We start from the raw sequence: 19,729 nt of genomic DNA, 5'->3' as shown, positions 1-19,729 counted from the left end.
CTGGCTCCTGGCTTTAGATCCATGTAGATCTGGCCATTGCAGCCATCTGGGGAGTGAACCAATGGAAGGAAGACCTTTCTCTCTGTCTCTCCCTCTCTCTGTCTGTAATTCTACCTCTCAAATAAATAAATAAAATCTTAAAAAATATATTCTTTATATATTCATATCACTTACAACCTCTTATTTTAGAAAAATGAGGGTTAGCCGGCGCTGTGGCTCACTACGCTAATCCTCTGCCTAGCGGCGCCGGCACACCGGGTTCTAGCCCCGGTCGGGGCGCCGGATTCTGTCCCGGTTGCCCCTCTTCCAGGCCAGCTCTCTGCTGTGGCCAGGGAGTGCAGTGGAGGATGGCCCAGGTGCTTGGGCCCTGCACTCCATGGGAGACCAGGAAAAGCACCTGGCTCCTGGCTCCTGCCATCAGATCAGTGCGGTGCGCCGGCAGCAGCACGCTGGCCGTGGCGGCCATTGGAGGGTGAACCAATGGCAAAAGGAAGACCTTTCTCTCTGTCTCTCTCTCACTGTCCACTCTGCCTGTCAAAAAAAAAAATTAATTAATTAAAAAAAAAAAAGAAAAATGAGGGTTAATGGTTTATGACTTCTGCTAGTCTGTGATTGTTACAAAGTAAAACTTCTAGTTAAGGTATGAATTTGTAAATTCCTTATCAGCAATCAAATTATTATAACAAAAATTGTCATACTGAGTTAATAGTCTTTAAATAAATACAAATTAGGAGAATATTTAGCAACTTAAAAACACCTGGCTATCAAAATTATTCAGATGCAGACAAGATAAGACTCCTTGTCGGGTAACCACATGCTGAATATCTGGTTTTTTTATTTCCATGTCACTGTCACAGGCTGAACAGCAACAGAACACAGTATGAGAATGATGAGCACACCTCTAATTCTAGAGACAAATGTGCCCTGTCAGGACTTCATTGGCCTAACTCATCAAAAGACTCAGGAATAAATGTTTCTGTTTTCAAGAGAATTGTGGGGCCAGTGCGATGGCACAGTAGGTTAATCTTCCACCTGTGGCACTGGCATCCCATATAGGCACTGGTTCTGGTCCCAGCTACTCCTCTTTCACTACAGCTCTCTGCTATGGCCTGGGAAAGCAGTAAAATGTGGCCCAAGTGCTTGGGCCCCTGCACCCATGGGCAACTAGGAAGAAGCACCTGGCTCCTGGCATTGGATCAAGCAACTCTGGCTGTTGTGGCAATTTGGGGAGTGAACCAATGGATGGAAGACCTTTCTCTCTGTCTCTACCTCTCACTGTCTGTAACTCTGCCTCTCAAAGAAATAAATACAATCCTTCAAAAAGTCTGTTAAAGTGAATTACAACCACCATTGTAGGTTTCCTTTCACAACTTCAAGTGGACATAGCTCATAAAATAAAATAAATCATAGGCTGATGCCATGGCTCACTTGGCTAATCCTTCACTTGTGGCACCAGCACCCTGGGTTCTAGTCCCAGTTGGGGTGCCGGGTACTAGTCCCATTTGCTCCTCTTCCTGGGCCCAGGAGGGCAGTGGAGTGTGGCCCAAGTGCTTGGTTCTCTGCACCTGCACAGGATAACTGGAGGAAGTACTTGACTCTGGGCTTCGGATAGGCAGAGCACTGTCTGTAGTGGCCATTAGGGGAGTGAACCAACGGAAAGAAGACCTTTCTCTCTGTCTCTCTCTCACTGTCTATAACTCTGTCAAATATAAATAAATAAACAAACAAACAAATAAATAAATAAATCATAGTTTCATATACACTAAAGCTTAGACAATTGGTACCAATGAATAGCTTCTTTCATAGTCTCTCTTTATAAATAATTAATAAACCAATTATTTTCTTCCTACTCTGCAAAATCAGTCAATGTAGTTGATTTCGAATTTAGTTTCCAAATCACCCAGAAATGCACAATGTTAATGCTTTTGCAGCTTTATAAGAGCATAAAATAATAGCAATTTTTAATTCTTGTACTTTTTAACATTAGAGAGTTCTAAGACATTAAATGGCATTTTTTTCTAACCCATGTAAGACTAACAATGTGCAGAAAAAATTGAGGATTTTTGTTATGCAGATAAATAATTGTGCTTTCCCTAGAATCATGCTTCAACTGTGGTTATTTTTCCTCTCCACTGAAGCCAGGAAGAAGAAATTCCTGTGAAACTAATGAAATGCCCCTGATGTTCTTAAATGATTACTTTTTGGACAGGAACTTCCAAGAAACAACATCACAGTCATAGTGAGCTTTTTCTGTGGTTGGAATCTTCTCTTTGCTTCCAGGAGACTAAGGAAAGCCACCTGGAGATCTCAGGGGAAGGCCATGTGGGAATGAAGAGGCATGCATCTCCTCTGGAAGCAGTTGTGTCTGTGAAATTTTTTGCTCATGGCAAATTTGACAGGTCTCTATCCATTGATAAAGATGAGACTCATCATAAAAATTAGTAGTAATACAGAAAAAAAATCATTGAAATCACATTTTTTTCTGCCACAGGCAAGTGGAACAGCATCTCTCACAGTAAAACAGACTGTAAAGAGTCTATCCAATATGTCTGGCTCTCCTCACATTCTAAGGAAAGACCTCAGAGAACTTCCAGCTGCCTCTTCCAGAAAGGTAAGTCAATAAATAAATTATTAATAAAAAGAAAAAGGAGGTAACTTTTTTTTCCATATTTCTGGATAGGATTCCTGTCTTTGAATCACTATCTCATGTTTTTTATTCATTTTTCCTTCTTTGGAATTGGAGTAGGAGTAGGCAAAAACATGCATGAAAGAAGGGGGAAAAATCTTAAAGTACTAGATTGTAAAGTAGGAGCAAATGGACAGGAAGGCTGGAGGTGAAGGGGTAAAGACTAGGTTAGGGAAAAAAAGCCAGCTTATTAAATCCTTAAAAAGAGAAAGGAAGAAAGGAGGGGGAAATAGAAAAGTATGGTAATGTTCTTCTGGAATTACAATCTTATACAATCTGTTCTCTTTGTATTAATAAAAATAAAAATGTTTAACAATTGAAAGTTCATTCCTTTATTGCATCACTACTGCCTCATTCCAACACTCTATGAAAGCAGAATCCAAAGGCAGGCATGGGTTGCAGGGTGGAAGTGACAGTGCTAGCCCTATTTCTCTAATGTCAACCTCTGCACCCCAACTTCTGATCCAACAAAATTCTATACAGTACCCAGAATCAGCTTCATAAAATAAACCACTTAGGGCAAAAGCTCAGAAAAAATCAATGTCCCCATTATTCTTTGCCTATGAAGTACTCATAAAAATTAGCATGCTGCTAAAGAAAATGAGATTGTGGCCCAGCTATGTATAAAGAACATAGGGATGCAAAGTCAAGAGGCAGTTTGGTGTTTTATGAGCACCCAAAGTGAACTGCAGATGATGGAAGGGGATGCATTACAGAATGGGAGCTGAGTAGGCAGCCCAGCCAGTAGTGACCACCAAGCCTTTAACCTGAGATTTGTGAGTATTTGTGAAGTGTACAAATGAGTTCTAGCTATAACAACAGTAATTACTTTTTCCTTAGGACACAAGGCAAAACACACTTTTTCCAATGTTTATCTGTTTTTCATTTTATTTGAAAGGTAGAGGGAGATGGAGAGGGAGAGAGATTTCTTCCATTTTCTGGTACACACCCAAATGCTCACAACAGCAGGCAATGTTCAGCCTGAAGCCAGGATCCCAAAACTCCAGGCAGGCCTGGATGAGATCAGTTGATTCTGAGGACACACAGTCTTCAATGACACCTGTCTTTATAAAGACACATCTCAATACAAAATAAAACTCCCTACTCAGGACTTTTGAGATCCAAGAGAAAACTCAAATATTTTGCAGATGAGTGCAAAACAGAAATCTGGAGACTTCTGTGAGCCAACAAGTTCCCTGTCTATCTGAGAATCAGCCTGGTCACCAAGGAGATCAAGGGAAGAGAACCAAGCAAAGCCACTTGGGACCTGTTCCCAGAGTCTTATCTCTTGAGTGAGCATAAAGGCAGCCCAGTCATTGGGCATTGGCAGTTTTGGACCACCTTAATCCTGAAGTGAGTACACAAACTAGTCAACTCCAATTTGGGCTGAGTTATCAGACTGGCAGTCTGGACAAAGATTGTCACCCATTAAGGAATCTGGACACAGGAATGGCCAAAAAAGAACCATCAGGAGATGCGCACAATAGGAGTCAGAGTACTAAGTGTATAATAAATGCACAGATCCCAGACCAAGGCAACAGGCAATGCCAACCTTCTCTTTTGTTGCAAAATTTGCTTATTTTATCTTAAAGGCCTTGAGAAACAGATCTGTCGACATCTCATGTGTAAGACAAACATGCATCATTCATAATTGGCCTATAAATATTAGCATTCTTGCCCTGATCAATAAGCCTCAGGAACTAGCTCAGGGAGGGGCAAGGAAAGGGAATCACTTCTGTCTCATTTCTAGGGAAGTACACATCCTCCATGAACTGCTTCTTACAAAATATTTCTCTAATTATCCAGGAGAAATACATCAACTCTGAAAAGGCTACTTTTTTTTTCCATAGAGCGCAACACCTGTCTTGGGAATCACCTGTGATGCCAGGTAGATGGATAAGAAAGCCAATTGGAATCATCTACTAGAAGACAAGATACTTTACCCAAATCACTATATTTCACTCTACAGAAAAATGCAAACTGAATCACAAAGAACTCCAGTCGATCAATCCCCTGGTTTAAGCAAAGGGCTTATTTGCATTACTCCAGATATGCAGGCCTCTCTTTCTATTGTACTCTCATGTGGACTATCTGCATAGGGATACAGAGTGAGGGGGAGGCTGCAGCAGTAAAAATGGTCAATGTTTCAATTATGAAACTGATTTTTAATTGTCTCAAATTCAGTCAAAAATTCTGCTCTAAGCAAGACACACATAAAGCCAAGCTCATCCCTTTCTCAACAAAAATTTAATGCTATTGCATATTTAGGAGTGTACTATTGCATTTAATTCCAGTACTTCTCTACATCTTATTTTTTAAGATTTTATTTATTTGAGAGCTCAAATTATAGACAGTGAGAGGAAGAGACAGAGATAAAAGTCTTCCATCTGCTGGTTCATTCCCCAAATGACTATAACAGAGGGAGCTGCACTGATCTGAAACCAGGAGCCAGGAGCTTCTCTGTTCCCCCTTGGGTACAGGGACCTAAGCACTTGAGCCATCTTCTACTACTTTCCCATGTCATAGCAGAGAGCTGGATCAGAAGAGGAGAATCTGGGACTAGAATGGTGCCCATATAGGATGCCAGTGCCACAGGCAGAGGATTAAACTACAAAGCCACAGTACCAGCCCCTCTACATCTTATAAGCACATCTTATCTGTAAGAAGAAAACTGAAAAGTGAGTCCAGTATATCACAAATCATGTTAGAAATTATCTCTAATTAACAAGAAAAAAAAAAAAAAAAGGAAAACCCTATAATGGAAACCTGCACAAATGACCTGTGTCCTATTACTTTATCCTTTGGAATACTTTTCAAGATTTCTTCTGGCCTTCCCATCTTCCCTTGTTCCTCATACCCTTTCAATATCACTGCCTCTCTGTCCCTGCAGCTCTCTCCCTTTGGAAGCAGTCTTGTGGACTGTCAATCACTATTTCAAAATGTATTGTAGGAAGGGCCTGAATGGCCTTCTAATGTCCCTTAAATATTTCCATAAAACAGATGATAGAGGGGCTGGTACTGTGTCCCAGCAGGGAAAGCTGCTGCCTGCACTACTGGCATCCCATGTGGGTGCTGCTTTGAGTCTCAGCTGCTCCATTTCTGATCCAGCTCTCTTCTAAGGTCTGGGGAAGCAGTAGAAGATGACCCAAGACCTTGGGCCCCTGTACCCATGTGGGATAACTGGAAGAGTCTCCCGGCTCTTGGCTTCAGTTCAGGGTAGCTCCAGCCATTGCAGCCATCTGGGAGTAAACCAGAAGATGGAAGGCCTTTCTCCCTCTCTCTTTCTGCCTCTGCTTCTAATTCTCTTTCAAATAAAAATAATAATAATAATAATAATAATAATAATAAACAGACAGTAGAGCATAGTGGGAAAGCCATTGCCTGTGATGCTGGTATTCCATATTGTGCATGAGTTCATGTCCCAGCTGTGCCTAGGAAAGCTACAAAGTTTGGTGCCTATGCTCCTACTCCCACATGGGAAATGTGGAAGAAGATACTGGCTCCTGACTTTAATCCAGTTTCAACCCCAGGTTCTGTGGCCATTAGGGGTGTGAAACAGTGGATAAATAATTTACATCTCTCCTTCTCTCTTTGTAACTCTGCCTTTCAAATAAATAAATACTTTTAATTTTTTAAAAAATTTAACAAATGGCCCTAAATATTCTGACTCATCTTGACATGTAACAAGAGCCAAGAAAGTTGCTGCTGACTTTATGTAGTGCCTCCTCAATCCATTCTATAAGAAAAAAAATATGTATTTCTTTTGCTATCCAAGCACTCAAATCCAAAAGAAATAATACTACCCAGTATAGCTCTCTTTAAGGCTGCTCCTGCACTGAAGAAAAGTAAAGGAGCAAGGGGCCCAAGCCCTGTGTGGCAGGCTGGCAGTCTCCTCCTCACTCTGCATCTGAATTTCTGGTTAGAGACGGAGACAAAGGCAACTCCAGATACTGCAGTGGTACACAAACAGCCTCAATCACAGACACGCCTTGTGTGTGTGCAACAGAAGGAGAGCACAGAGCACTATGTAAGGAAGGAATACAATGAACAAAAAGGAAAGGATGTGAATGGACATAGCAAAGAATTTCCCCACTCTGCTGATCATGATCTCAAGGATGTCCAGGCCAGAATTCCATTTCACTTTGGAAAACCCACTCCTTGAAGTTTTCTCCACCTAGGTGTATTCTTCTTTGAGGAATCTATCCTCCTGTGAGAGAGGGCACCACCACAAATTGAAAACCAGTCAAAAAGCAGAGTGATGGCTTTAATTCTCAGAGGTGAATGGATAACCATATCTATGAATTCTGCCTTGAAGAATAAGCTTCCTTCTGCTCTAGGAATCTCATGTAGGTTTGGGCTAAAATGAGAAACACAGAGACCAGCTGGGTCTGTTAGGTGAGAAGGAAGGAAGCTTGATTTCCAGTTGTTACTTGTAGCATGTTAGTTTTGAGAGGATTTCATTTTCTACTTCTACTTGAAGAAATGGAAAGGTAGAATCAGTGCCAACCTAACACATGGCAGCTTTAGCCACTGATGACATCACAGCTTGCTACCAAAAAGTGGCAGCCAAAATAAACTCAACAAATGAGAACCAAAATAAAACAGAAGAGTCTAACATAATACCAACAGTTGTTCAGCAGATATTACCCAGATCTTGACACACAAGTCACCAGGATAAAGGGTGGGACTGGCTTTGTGGCACAGTGGATTAAGCCACCACCAAATAAAATGCTGGGATCCAATATGTGTGTCCACCCTTTAAAAAAGATTTATTTATTTGAAAGTCAGAGTTTTGGGGGCCAGTGCTGTGGCACAGCTGGTTGAGACACTGTCCTGCATCCCATATGGTCACCAGTTTGGGTCTTGGCTGTCCCACTTCCAATCCAGCTGCCTGTTAATGTGCTTGGGAAAGTGGCACAGTATGGCCCAAGTCTGTGGTCCCCTATATCCATGTGGGAGATCCAGAAGAAGCTCCTGGCTCCTGGCTTCAGATCAGCTCAGATTTGGCCACTGTGGCCATTTGGGGAGTGAAACAACAGACTGAAGACCTCTCTATCTGTCTCTATCTCTATCAGTAACTCTGTCAAATAAATAAAATAAATCTTAAAAAAAATGTCAGAGTTATGGAGAGGAGGGAGAGTCAGATGGGATGCCATTGTGGACTAGCAGGTAAAGCTGCTGCCTGCAGTGCTGGCATCTGGTATAGGCACCAGTTCATGTCCTGGCTGCTCCACTTCTAATCCAGTTCTCTATTAGTGGCCCTGGAAAAGTAGAAGATGGTCCAATACCTGGGTCCTTGACACCCAAGTGGGAGACCTGGATGAAGCTCTTGGTGCCTGGCTTGGGCCTGGCCCAGTCTTGGCCATTGCAGCCATCTAGGAAGTAGACCAGCAGATGGAAAATCTCTTTCTCATTCTCTCCCTTTCTCTATCTCTGCCTTGCAAATAAATAAATAAATGCTAAAAAGAGAGAAATCTTCCATCTGAGATGGCTGCCATGGCCAGGGCTGAAGCACACAGAAACCAGGAGCCAGGCACTTCATCTGGGTCTCCCACATGGGTTACAATGGCCCCAACACTTGAGTCATCCGCTGCTGCTTTTCCCAAACCATCAGCAGGGAGCTAAGTTAGAAGTGGAGCAACTGGGACATGAACGGCTGTTCATCTGGGAAGCTGGCATTGCAGATGGTGGCTTTCCCCATTGTGCCACAATGCCAGCCTCATGAGTGCCAGTTTGAGTCACAGCTGTTCCACTTCTGATCCAGCTCCCTGCTAATGCAACTAGGGAAGCAGAAACAGATGGCACAAGTACTTGGGTCCTTGCACCAACATGGGACACTGGGTTGGACTTCCAGGCTGGGCCAGCATTATTCATTGCAGTCCCTTGAGTGAACCAGCAGATGCAAGATCCCCATCCTTCTGTCTCTGCCTCTTTCTCTGTAACTCTGCCTTTAAAATAAAATTTTTAAATCTTAATAAAATAAAGAGAAAGGGTGAGAGAGTAGCCACACTAAAGTAAGAGAGCAAAGCTACAGTTGTGCTGTCCCTCAGCAGCCTTCTGCCTTAAGTGGCAAATCTCCAGCTTACAGATACTGACATAAAAGACACATTCACAACACATTTCAAAACAAGAGATGAGAGGTTTACAAGGCATATTGATTTCATGATGAATTTCATTCATTAGGTACACTGGGTTTAGATATATGCCTTTTGTGCAGCCAAGTTAACCCAGGGTCTAATTCAAAGAGACGTACTGAGGAAGATGTGCTGCCAGGGGAGAGAGCTACAATGTCCCACTGCTCTTGTAACATCATAAAGAGAAGGAAAATAAATGGCTTAGCGTCTCAATAGGCTAATCCTCCTCCTTGTGGCGCTGGCACACAAGGTTCTAGTCCCGGTCGGGGTGCTGGATTCTGTCCCGGTTGCCCCTCTTCCAGGCCAGCCCTCTGCAATGGCCCGGGAGTGCAGTGGAGGATGGCCCAGGTGCTTGGGCCCTGCACCCGCATGGGAGACCAGGAGAAGCACCTGCCTCCTGCCTTTGGATCAGCACGGTGCACTGGCCGTGGTGGCCATTGGAGGGTGAACCAATGGCAAAGAAAGACCTTTCTCTCTATCTCTCTCTCTCACTGTCCACTCTGCCTGTTAAAAAAAAAAGAGAGAGAGAGAGAGAGAGAAGGAAAAGTGCTACTCATGTCCATGGTTATAAGGAGGACAGAAGCACAAACATTTCAGAAAGGGGGAGCAAATTACAAATATAGTTATTTTAAGAAAATAAAAGGAAGTAAATTTCAGAATTCTCACAGTGATCCAGGAAAATTGCCCTGCCTACCCATAGACCAAATGTTTCAAAACACATTTTCTGATTAAATTCTGAAGATTACAGGACTCAGCACTCTGGGTGTTCAGATGCCAAATTAAGTTTTAGTTTCCACTACAGGCAGATGTAGCCAATCACTCAGATCATGAGAAAAACTTTTCCATAAGAAGGAACATGAAATATTCAGTCACACAGAATAACTGTGCTTAGTGCTCAAAGTGAACCCCAAGATAAGCACCCAGAAAACCTGTTAGGTCTTGGGGCCAGCTCCATGGTATAGCATGTAAAAATTTATTTATTTATTTAAAAGGCAGAGTTACAGAGAGGCAGAGGCACAGAGAGAGGTCTTTCATGTACTGATTCACTCCCCAAATGGCTGCAATGGCCAGAGATGGATCTATCTGAAGCCAGGAGCCAGAAGCTTCTGTCAGGTCTCCCATGGAGTGCAGAACCCAAGAACTTGGGCCATCTTCCACTGCTTTCACAGGATCTCAAACAAGCACCCATACGGGATGCCAGCACTGTAGGTGGCAGCCTCACCTGCCATGCCCCAGTGCCAGCCCTCAAAATAAACCTATTTTTAAAAGCATTTTAACTGAGGGATGGGAGAGAGTTTGTTTATCCAAAGCAAGGATAACATAACATAACTATTACACAGAAGAAGTGAAAACTTCATTACACTGAAAGTTAGTCTATACCAATAGTTTTCAGGGCCACATTTCTCTTTTTTTAAAAGATGTTTTATTTATTTATTTGAGAGGTAGAATTACAGATACTGAGATGGATAGACAGACAGGAAGGTCTTCCTTCTGCTGGTTCATTCCCCAGTTGGTCAAAATGGCCAGAAGAGCTACACTGTTCTAAAGCCAGGAGCCAGGAGCTTCTTCTGGGTCTCCCACATGGGTGCAGAGGCCCAAGCACTTGGGCCATCTTCTACTGCCTTCCCAGGCCATAGCAGTGAGCTGGATCAGAGGAGGAGCTGGGACTCGAACTGGTGCCCATATGGGATGCTGGCACCACAGGCAGAGGATTAAACTACTGAGCCACAGTGCCAGCCCAAAGCCACATCGTTTACCGTACTGTGTGGGCATCTCTGTGAGGGGAAGAGGGGAACATTTTCTCTTTTCTTCCTTACCCATCTTCACATTAACACCTGTACAAAGGCTTCCACAGAGCAGTCATTTTGAAAATCTATCACTATTATCCTTCCATGTTGAAAATGTCATGGGGTTAAACACAGAACCCAGAATAAGAAAAGTAACTTGAAGTTGGTGTTGTGGCTGAGTGGGTAAAAGCATACGGGTGCTGGTTCAAGACCTGGCTGCTCCACTTCTGATCCAGCTCTCTGTTATGGCCTGGAAAAGCAGTGGAAGATGACCCAAGTGCTTGGTCCCCTGTACCTGTGTGGGAGACCTGGAAGAAGGTCCTGGCTTCTGGCTTCAGATCTATGCAGTTCTGGCCATTGTGACCATCTGGGGAGTAAACCAGCAGATGGGAGCTCTCTGTGTGTGTGTGTGTGTGTGTGTGTGTGTCTTTGCCTCTCTGTAACTCTGCCGTTCAAATAAATAAATAAATTTTTTTTAAAAAAAAGTAACTGACCAGCGCCATGGCTCACTTGGTTAATCCTCTGCCTGCAGTGCTGGCATCCATATGCACACCAGATTCTGTCCCATTTGCTCCTCTTCCAGTCCAGTTCTCTGCTGTGGCCCAAGTGCTTGGGCCCCTGCACCCATGTGGGAGACCAGGAGGAAGCACCTGGTTCCTGGCTTCGGATCAGCACAGTGCGCCAGCCATAGTGGCCATTTGGGGGATGAACCACCAGAAGGAAGACCTTCCTCTCTAACTCTGCCTGTCAAATTAAAAAAAAAAAAACTGGCCCCCTAATTAAAACCCTATGGACTGTAAGATAATCAGCTTGGTGGAGCATTGAGTGACTGTAAAGAACTAGACAAGAAAAATTGATACTTTTCTGTATTTATGTTTTCGTAGCTCTCCACTATGAAAATCCAGATTGAAGTAGCTCATTATTAACTCACACGGTAGACTTGCATTAATTTCAGTTCACTTCTCACTTTGCAAAGGGATTAGCAGCAGGTAATAAAAGTTCACATCCCTAATAACATGAGAAGAAAGAAGGGTTGAAGACAGAAATCGACATGCAGGAAAATAAATCACATTTCCATGGCCTCAAGCTCCAGATTGAAAAAGAGTCTGTTAATTAAACACGGAGGAGTGATCAATCCACAAAGCTACTGCACAAGCTTCACGTGCTGCTGGGAAAGTCAGCCAAACACATAATGCCCCAGCAGTCAGATGTGTCCGTGGGGTCCAGCATGGGGGCCAGGAGCCAGAGCCTACTCTGATTTTCTGTCTCCACCTCTCCACTGCCTCAGGCTCAGGCTGAGGGCCGCTGAGCCCCACCCAGCTGGAACTACCAGGGGATATAGCCAGAGGCCAGCCACAAGGCATTCTCTGACCCACCCAAAGTGAGAACTGGGCTTATTTAAATATAGGGAAAGGGACTCCTTCCTTAGGCGTGCTCTCAACTGCCCTGCTTGTGCCGTTCCTCATCCAGTGTACTTTAAGGAGAATTTGAGCGAGGCAGCCCATGGCACTGGCCAAGCATCGGGAGACTGGGAAGCGGTGGCGGGAAACACAACACCTGGGCCCCAGCCTTGACTCTGCCGGAGAAGCTCCCAGGATCACTGAGAAGCAAGTGATCGAGGTCTGGGAGCCGCCACCTGCCATCGCACCCTCCCTTCTCCCACACACGCATAGATGCCCCTCCTGTTCTCCATACTTGCCGTGGAAAATCTCGGGAGCACGTCCCCTTTCTTCAGGACACCTGGAGAGCAAAGCAGAGAGTGTGGGACAGGAGAAGTCGCTGGAACTTGGGGCCCACGGTGGCAGATGCAGAGGCACAGAAGCAGTGGGCGGCAGGTCTGAGGTGTGTGCTCCCGAACCGCCGGAAATTGCACTTGCAAAGCAAGACTCCCCAGTGAATGTGGGAGAAGGAGCAACGCGGCCTCTCAGGGACCTCTCTGATCAGTAAATCAACTTCTGTTCCCAGCCCCGAGCCACAGGGAAAAGCACGCATGCGCACGTTCTCCCACATGCACACGCACAGGCAGGAAACGTTAGAGCACTGGGTGACTCTGGGAAATGGAGTCCAGGCCAGAGCATTCCTAGATAGACTTACTGGCCCTCTCCTAGGACTTCAGTGCGGGGTGGGTGGAGACAGGCTGGGAACCAGAGGGTGTTTGCTTTTGTTTACATCCCTCCTTCCCTTCCTTCCCACCCCAGATCTCGAGGATCAGCTGCTGTTCATCCTTTCTTGAACAAAATCTTAAGAACTGACAGCCACTGCTGCTGAGTCCCAAATCCCAGTTCCCTCACACACGCTGTTTCCCTCAGGAAAATCCCCTGCTGCTTTATTCCTGGACAGCTTCTCTCAAATAATGAATGACAAGGATTTCAATGTAACTCTCAGCACAGGTGTACACGGCATAGTTTAACATCTAGATTTGAGAATACAATTTTTATTTGTGTCTTTTATTTGTGGTTCTTTTCAAAGCATTTTACACCACCATCTAATTCACCAAGTACAAAAAAAAAAAAAAAAAAAGAGAGAGAGAGAGAGAGAACTGGATACAGGACTAACATTCCCAAGTATCTTCTAGGGGCCAGATTAACAGAGTAAATGCCTTACATTGTATCAATTATACTTTAGGTTAATTCTGGAGACCGTATTCTCAATTCACAAAGAGAAAGCTGAGGTGGAAAGAGATTAGAATTGAATTTTCCCATGGAAGTATGGTAAAAAAGTCTAGCTTAAAGGCTGACCAATGTGAAATATTGGTTTAAGAAGTCTTTCAGGATCAGCACTGTGGCATAGTGGGCTAAGCCTCCGCCTTCAGCACCGACATTCTATACGGGGGCTAGTTCAAGTCCCTGCTGCTCCACTTCCAATACAGCTTTCTGCTGTAGCCTGGGAAAGCAGTAGAAGATGGCCCAAATGCCTGGGACCCTGCATCCACATCAGAGACCCAGAATTTCCTGGCTCCTGGCTTTGGATCAGCTTAACTATGGCTATTGCAGCCATTTGGGGAGTGAACAAGTGGATGGAAGACCTCTCTCTCTCTCTCTCTCTCTCTGCCTCTGCCTCTCTGTAATTCTACCTTTCAAATAAAAAAAAATCTTCTTTAAAAAAAGAAATATTTCTTTTATCTTGGGGCTCAGTTTCTAAAACCCCAGATTTCTCATCTCTAAAATAAAAAGTGAGGGAGAGGAAGAGTATCTACAATCCTAATCTTCACTGTAGAGAAACACATAGGATTATAATTTATCTAAAAAAGAAAGGAGGTTCAAAGTTGCTTTTGCTGTATGGTTATTTTTCTCATGCTTAATATCAAGATAGCATATAAATATTATGCATTCTTAGGTATATGTGTGGTGTTTGATTTTTAAGATTTTAAGTAGAAATGTAAATGGAAGCAGGATGACATGGAGTTCTGTTTGTGATTACTTCTGTCAATTATAATTCATGGGATTAGAATTGCTGGATTAGGAATGCTTAAATGTATCCATTCATTTCACACTAATGTTTATTATGTCAGGCAATATTCTTTGTGTAGACTGCTTTTTCTTGCCAGATTGAAATTCAGGAGGGCAAGAAACATGTTTGCTTTGACATTGAAACTCAGCATCTTGATAGAGTCATTCTTTTAGTTGAATGAATAAATGAGGCTATAAAAATTAAACAAATATAATTTCTGACCCCCAATAACTACCTAGTTGAAGAGACAATGAAATAGATATCTATTTGATAACACACACAATTAGATGAATGTATAATTTGGTGCTCAGAGACAACTTTGATAATAAAAGAGACATATTGATAATGACACAGGGTTGAAATGTATAAACAGAAACCATCCAGGGCCAAGCAGGTTAAATGTTCACCCTAGCTTTGTAAGGCATTCCATTCATTATTTAGTAAGCATTTACTGAGCATTCTTTTGTGTGGTGTGTTGAAAGAACTACCAGCCACATGATTTTCTTAGTTATTGGAGTAAGAGAACCTGAGCAATCAGAAAAATATTTGGATGAACTAAGAGGCTTTACACAAAGGTAAGAAAAACAAAAAGCAGAGAAGTCAATTAAAAAGTATATCAAAGGAAATTCCATAGAATCTAAACCAAGGTATGGTGGTAGCGGGAATGAAGAAGAGGCAACAGATTACAGGGAGATCCAAAAGGCAGAAACAACAGGATTTCAGTGGTAGATGAAGGCAGGAGGGAACTCATGTGTAAATCTTCATTTGGATTTTATTATTAAATGGACAAGGAGTTCTCAGTACATTCATGTTCACCAGTAATAAAAGGCTACCTCCAACTGACTTATAAACTTCCCCTAAATCCAAGACACAATCTCATGGGTAGCTACTATCTATAAGCCTTATGTTGATCATCAAGCCAAATATTTTTAACTGCTACAATCTACAATGGTCCTCATTATGATGCAGTTACTTAGAAACTAGAAGACATAATCCATTTCTATAAGAAAGGTTTAAATAAAAAGTTAAATTCAGGGGCTGGCGCTGTGGCGCAGCAGGTTAACACCCAGGCCTGAAGTGCTGGCATCCAATATGGGCCCCTGTTCAAGACCTGGCTGCTCCACTTTCAATCCAGCTCTCTGCTATGGCCTGGGAAAGCAGTAGAGGATACTTGCTCCCTTCCATCCACATGGGAGACCTGGAGGAAGCTCCTGGCTGCTGGCTTTGAATCAGCACACTTCTGGCCATTGTGGCCAATTAGAGAGTGAACCATCAGATAGAAGACCTCTCTCTCTCTCTCCCTCTCTCTCTCTGCCTCCACTCTCTCTGAGTAACTCTGATTTTCAAATAAATAAGTAAATAAATATTTTTAAAAAGAGTAGTAATGGTCAATATTTTAAAAAGGCTGGCACCGTGGCTCAATAGGCTAATCCTCCACCTTGTGGGGCCAGCACACTGGGTTCTAGTTCAGGTCGGGGCACCGGATTCTGTCCCAGTTGCCCCTCTTCCAGGCCAGTGCTCTGCTGTGGCCAGGGAGTGCAGTGGAGGATGGCCCAAGTGCTTGGGCCCTGCACACACATGGGAGACCAGAAGCACCTGGCTCCTGGCTTCAGATCAGCACAATGCGCTGGCCACAGTGCACTGGCCGTGGCAGCCATTGGAGGGTGAACCAATGGCAAAAGGAAGACCTTTCTCTCTGTCTCTCTCTCTCACTGTCCCTCTGCCTGTCAAAAGAAAATTTATAAAAAAAAGTTAAGTTAAAAAATGCACAAAATCATATATTTCACAGCTAAATTTGGAATACCTTGCTAATTCACAATTTATAGATTCATCAGCCTTAGGTAACTAAAGCACAATTAAGCAGGAAAGACGTAAAAAACAAAAAATTCCTTGGGGAGGGGCCAGCACTATGGCATAGTGGGTAAAGCTGCCACCTGCAGTGTGGCATCCCATATAGGCATTTGTTCAAGTCCTGGCTGCTCCACTTCTGATCCGGCTCTCTGCTATGGCCTGGGAAAGCAGTAGAAGATGGCCCAAGGCCTTGGGCCCCTGAACCCATGTGGGAGACCTGGAAGAGGCTTCTGGCTCCTGGCTTCAGATTGACACAGCTCCGGCCATTGCAGCCAATTGGGAATGAACAAACGGATGGAGGACCTCTCCCTCTCTTTCTTCCTCTCCTTCTCTCTCTGTGTAACTATTTCAAATAAATAAATAAATCTTTAAAAAAACAATTTCCTGGAATAGCCAAAATGCACATTATAAAGTCCAAGTAAGGTGTCTAGCCACTGGCTCACCATCATGACTCATAAAAACTCACTCTGTCCTGGCTACTCTGATATGAGTGGATGGACACAAAGCAGAAAAGAAAGCAATAGGTTTGAGCAGTGAATAAATGGAAAGGGCTAAAACAACAATGCCGCAGAGCTCTGTGTCTCCTAAATGAATGGGATATGCAGGCAGGCTGTGGGGAGCAACTTGGACTAGACTAAGTTACTGGAATTAAGACTTATTCTATGCATCTGCTCTCCCACAATATGGCGCTGAAAGGGAGTAAACAACTTCTACGCAGCTGCCTCTTGCCAACTTGACTGAGCTGCAGGCGCTGATCTTGCTCCTGATTGGAGGAGAGCAGCATGCTCGGCATGTGGGTAGCAGAGTTGGGATTGCTGGAAGAGGACTATAAAGGAGGAGAGAGACAACATGCACCGGGAACATCTGGATAACATCTGAGCAGCCCCCGAGAGAGCCAGCCGGTGGTGTGCCGCTCCCCTGCGGAAGTGGGGAAAGTGGCAGGGGGAGCTGCCCCTCCACGGAGGTGGAGGGATCGGCAGCCAACCCGGGAAGGACCAGCAGCAAACCCGGGAAGGGCCGAGCAGACAAAAGAACAGCGCAGGGTCCTAGTGTCATTCCTCCGCGAATGGGGGAGCGACAGCAGGCATCTCCTTAATTCCTGCCATGCTCTCAGTTGTCATAGGACCATAGAACTGAGCACAACAATCAGAGCTTTCAAGTCCAACATCCACAATTCACTTAGTGATAGTGGAGCTCTGTAGCTTTGCTTCATGAGTACAACTAAACCTCCACACTTGATATGTCCTCCTGTTAGGATCCACTGGAACTGGAGAGCGTATGGGTTCAGAGGGAGTAAAGGAGTATGGTGTGTGGGTCTCATGGTGGTGCTAGCTGTGCAGAGGGAGGGGTGGAGGAGGAGAAGAGCAAGAGCCCCTAGCACTGTGGGAATGAGGAGCAGTGGAGGAAGCGAGACAGTGGTTACTTGTCTGCATTATGCCTGGTACTCTCCTGGGTATGAATGATGCAATACAAATAATGTGAATATCATGATTACCCTAAAGGTGATTTCAGTCCTGGTGGACAAATGACAAGGACATAGATAATTAAAAACAATGTGACAAAAGTTTTGGGTGCAGAATACAATCACCTACAACATTTGTGGGTGCCATGCCCATCAGGCAGGAACCACCAGGTTAAGGTCAGATCTCAGGGCTGGCATTTGGTGTAGAGGGTAAAGCCACCCCCAGCAGTGCCAGCATCCCATATGGGCACTGGTTCAATTCCCAGCTGCTCCACTTCTGATCCAGAACTATGCTGTGGACTGGGAAAGCAGATGGTACAAGCCCTTGGGCCCCTGCACCCTCATGGGAAGACCTGGAGGAATCTCCTGCCTCCTGGCTTCTGAGCAGTGCAGCTCTGGCTATTGCAGCCACCAACTGTGAAGTGAACCAGTGTATGGAAGACCTCTTCTCTCTCTGCCTCTCCTTCTATCTCTGTGTAACTCTGACTTTCAAATAAATAAATAAATCTTTTTTAAAAAAAGAGTCAGATCTCAGAGGTAGCAGAGCCCAGAAATGACACCATTGTACGAAATGAAAATAGGCAGATGGTAGGTAGAAGCTTGGTAACTAAAGCTGGGATCAGCACATGGATCTTGACTGGCAGGCTGTCAAACCAATCATTAACCTGGACAAGGCTGGGATCTCCCAACTTCTATCCTAGTGCCCATGTCTTTGCAGAGAGGCATAACCAAGAAAGAGAAAATCATCTCTGGCCTTGGCTGAGGGGACTGTGGGAGCTCCCCACATTTGAAGTCAGAATCTTTTTAACCCTGAGATTTCCTCTTTCATAGGAAGGCTCTTTTCTGACCTGGTCTTCTTAGCATAAACCTCTCAAGCCACCAGACCCCCCATAGCCCCACATCACAGGGCACATGTGAATGTGAATGGCTGAATGAACAGAATCTTGAGGTATCATGTAAATGGAAGACTCATGAATCTATTCTCACCTTATGGGTGTACTTGAAGGTGAGAAAACTGAGGCAGGGGACTTTGGTCATGTTCAAATGTTCAACCATAGAGTCCTCCTTACAAAGCAAAAAAAAAAAAAAAAAAAAAAAAAAAAAAAAAAAAAAAAAGAAGAAGAAGAAGAAGAAGAAGAAAACAAAACACAGAAAATCCTGTTCACACTTCAGAAGTGCTCAGCCACCCACCCCTGAGTACATGCTCCTGGAACAATGACAAATCCCCTAAGACCAGAGTTGGGCAGGCACTGTCTTGACAGTGTAGAAAACATTTGGGGAGGGAAAGCCCTGCCCCTCTAGAGCCCATTGGTTAAAGGATCCAGCAGAAGACTCAGAGGCTTGCCACATCACACATCTGCCCACAGAGTAGGATGGTCACAGATGTGCTGTGAGCTGTGGCCTCGTGGTACTGGCTGCAGCTGTTGACACATCAGGGATGACTGGTGGCAGTGGTTTGAGCTAATCCTGCCTCTGTCTGGCCAGCACTGCAGTATGCATGGAGCGAGTCTGCTCCTGGAGTGCCTGATGAGGCCAAGGGATGTGTGTAGACCTACAGTCAGAGGAAGTATGAAGCACTGGCCTCAAGGTTGGAAAGTTGCCATAGCAATAATATTTTCAGAAGGTGATGTGGCAGGGGTAGCCCTGCAAGGCAGGGTGGACTCCTGACTACATGTCCTTCCCCTTATGCTCCTGTGAACTTAGATGAGCCTGAATTGAGTGCAACAACCTGGGTGGGTGATGCTGAGAGACCACCAGATGAGATCCTGGTTAATGTATGCAGGTTGTGGGTCATAATGACAAGTGAATGTGCAATGTTGGGTGCTGTCCCATGTGTTCACTCACATGCCTGATATGAATGAGGGTCAGACAGAGGGAGAGTGGGCATGACAGGCAGAGTGGACAGTGAGAGAGAGAGAGAGACAGAGAGAAAGGTCTTCCTTTTGCCATTGGTTCACCCTCCAATGGCTGCCGTGGCCAGCGTGCTGCAGCCGGTGCACCACGCTGATCCGATGGAAGGAGCCAGGTGCTTCTCCTGGTCTCCCATGGGGTGCAGGGCCCAAGCACTTGGGCCATCCTCCACTGCACTCCCTGGCCACAGCAGAGAGCTAGCCTGGAAGAGGGGCAACTGGGACAGAATCCGGTGCCCCGACCAGGACTAGAACCCAGTGTGCTGGTGCCGCAAGGCGGAGGATTAGCCTAGTGAGCTGTGGCGCCGGCTGCGCCATGGGATTTTAAAGAAGAACCTATGAGCAAGTGAAGCAGGCTGATTTCTTACCTGGGGCTACTAGAGAAGAAGAAAGGTTTGCAGGCTAGAAAATGAGCAAAGAGACAGGAAACACAGCATTTCCTTTGCCCC

At 44.6% G+C, this 19,729-nt stretch overlaps 1 protein-coding gene and 1 long non-coding RNA gene across 2 annotated transcripts in view; one reads left to right on the top strand and one right to left on the bottom strand.

Annotated features, from left to right (window-relative positions):
- The window catches only part of LOC127486178 (zinc finger protein 585A-like), a 47,412-nt gene extending 34,802 nt beyond the window's left edge, over positions 1-12,610 (bottom strand). The window contains exon 1 of the mRNA XM_070068653.1: positions 12,307-12,610. The gene's annotated coding sequence lies outside the window, so the exon portion shown is untranslated. The remainder of the gene's footprint in view (positions 1-12,306) is intronic.
- Positions 1,751-4,681, top strand: LOC127486493 (uncharacterized). The gene is made up of 3 exons (XR_007913169.2): positions 1,751-2,611; positions 3,835-4,039; positions 4,537-4,681. It is a non-coding gene; the product is annotated as an uncharacterized lncRNA (long non-coding RNA).
- Positions 12,611-19,729: the final 7,119 nt, after the last annotated feature.

This window comes from Oryctolagus cuniculus, chromosome 2 (assembly GCF_964237555.1).
Source record: "Oryctolagus cuniculus chromosome 2, mOryCun1.1, whole genome shotgun sequence".
Lineage (NCBI taxonomy): Eukaryota > Metazoa > Chordata > Mammalia > Lagomorpha > Leporidae > Oryctolagus > Oryctolagus cuniculus.
Note: the sequence above shows the minus strand (reverse complement) of the source record. Positions and strands in the feature narration are given on the sequence as shown.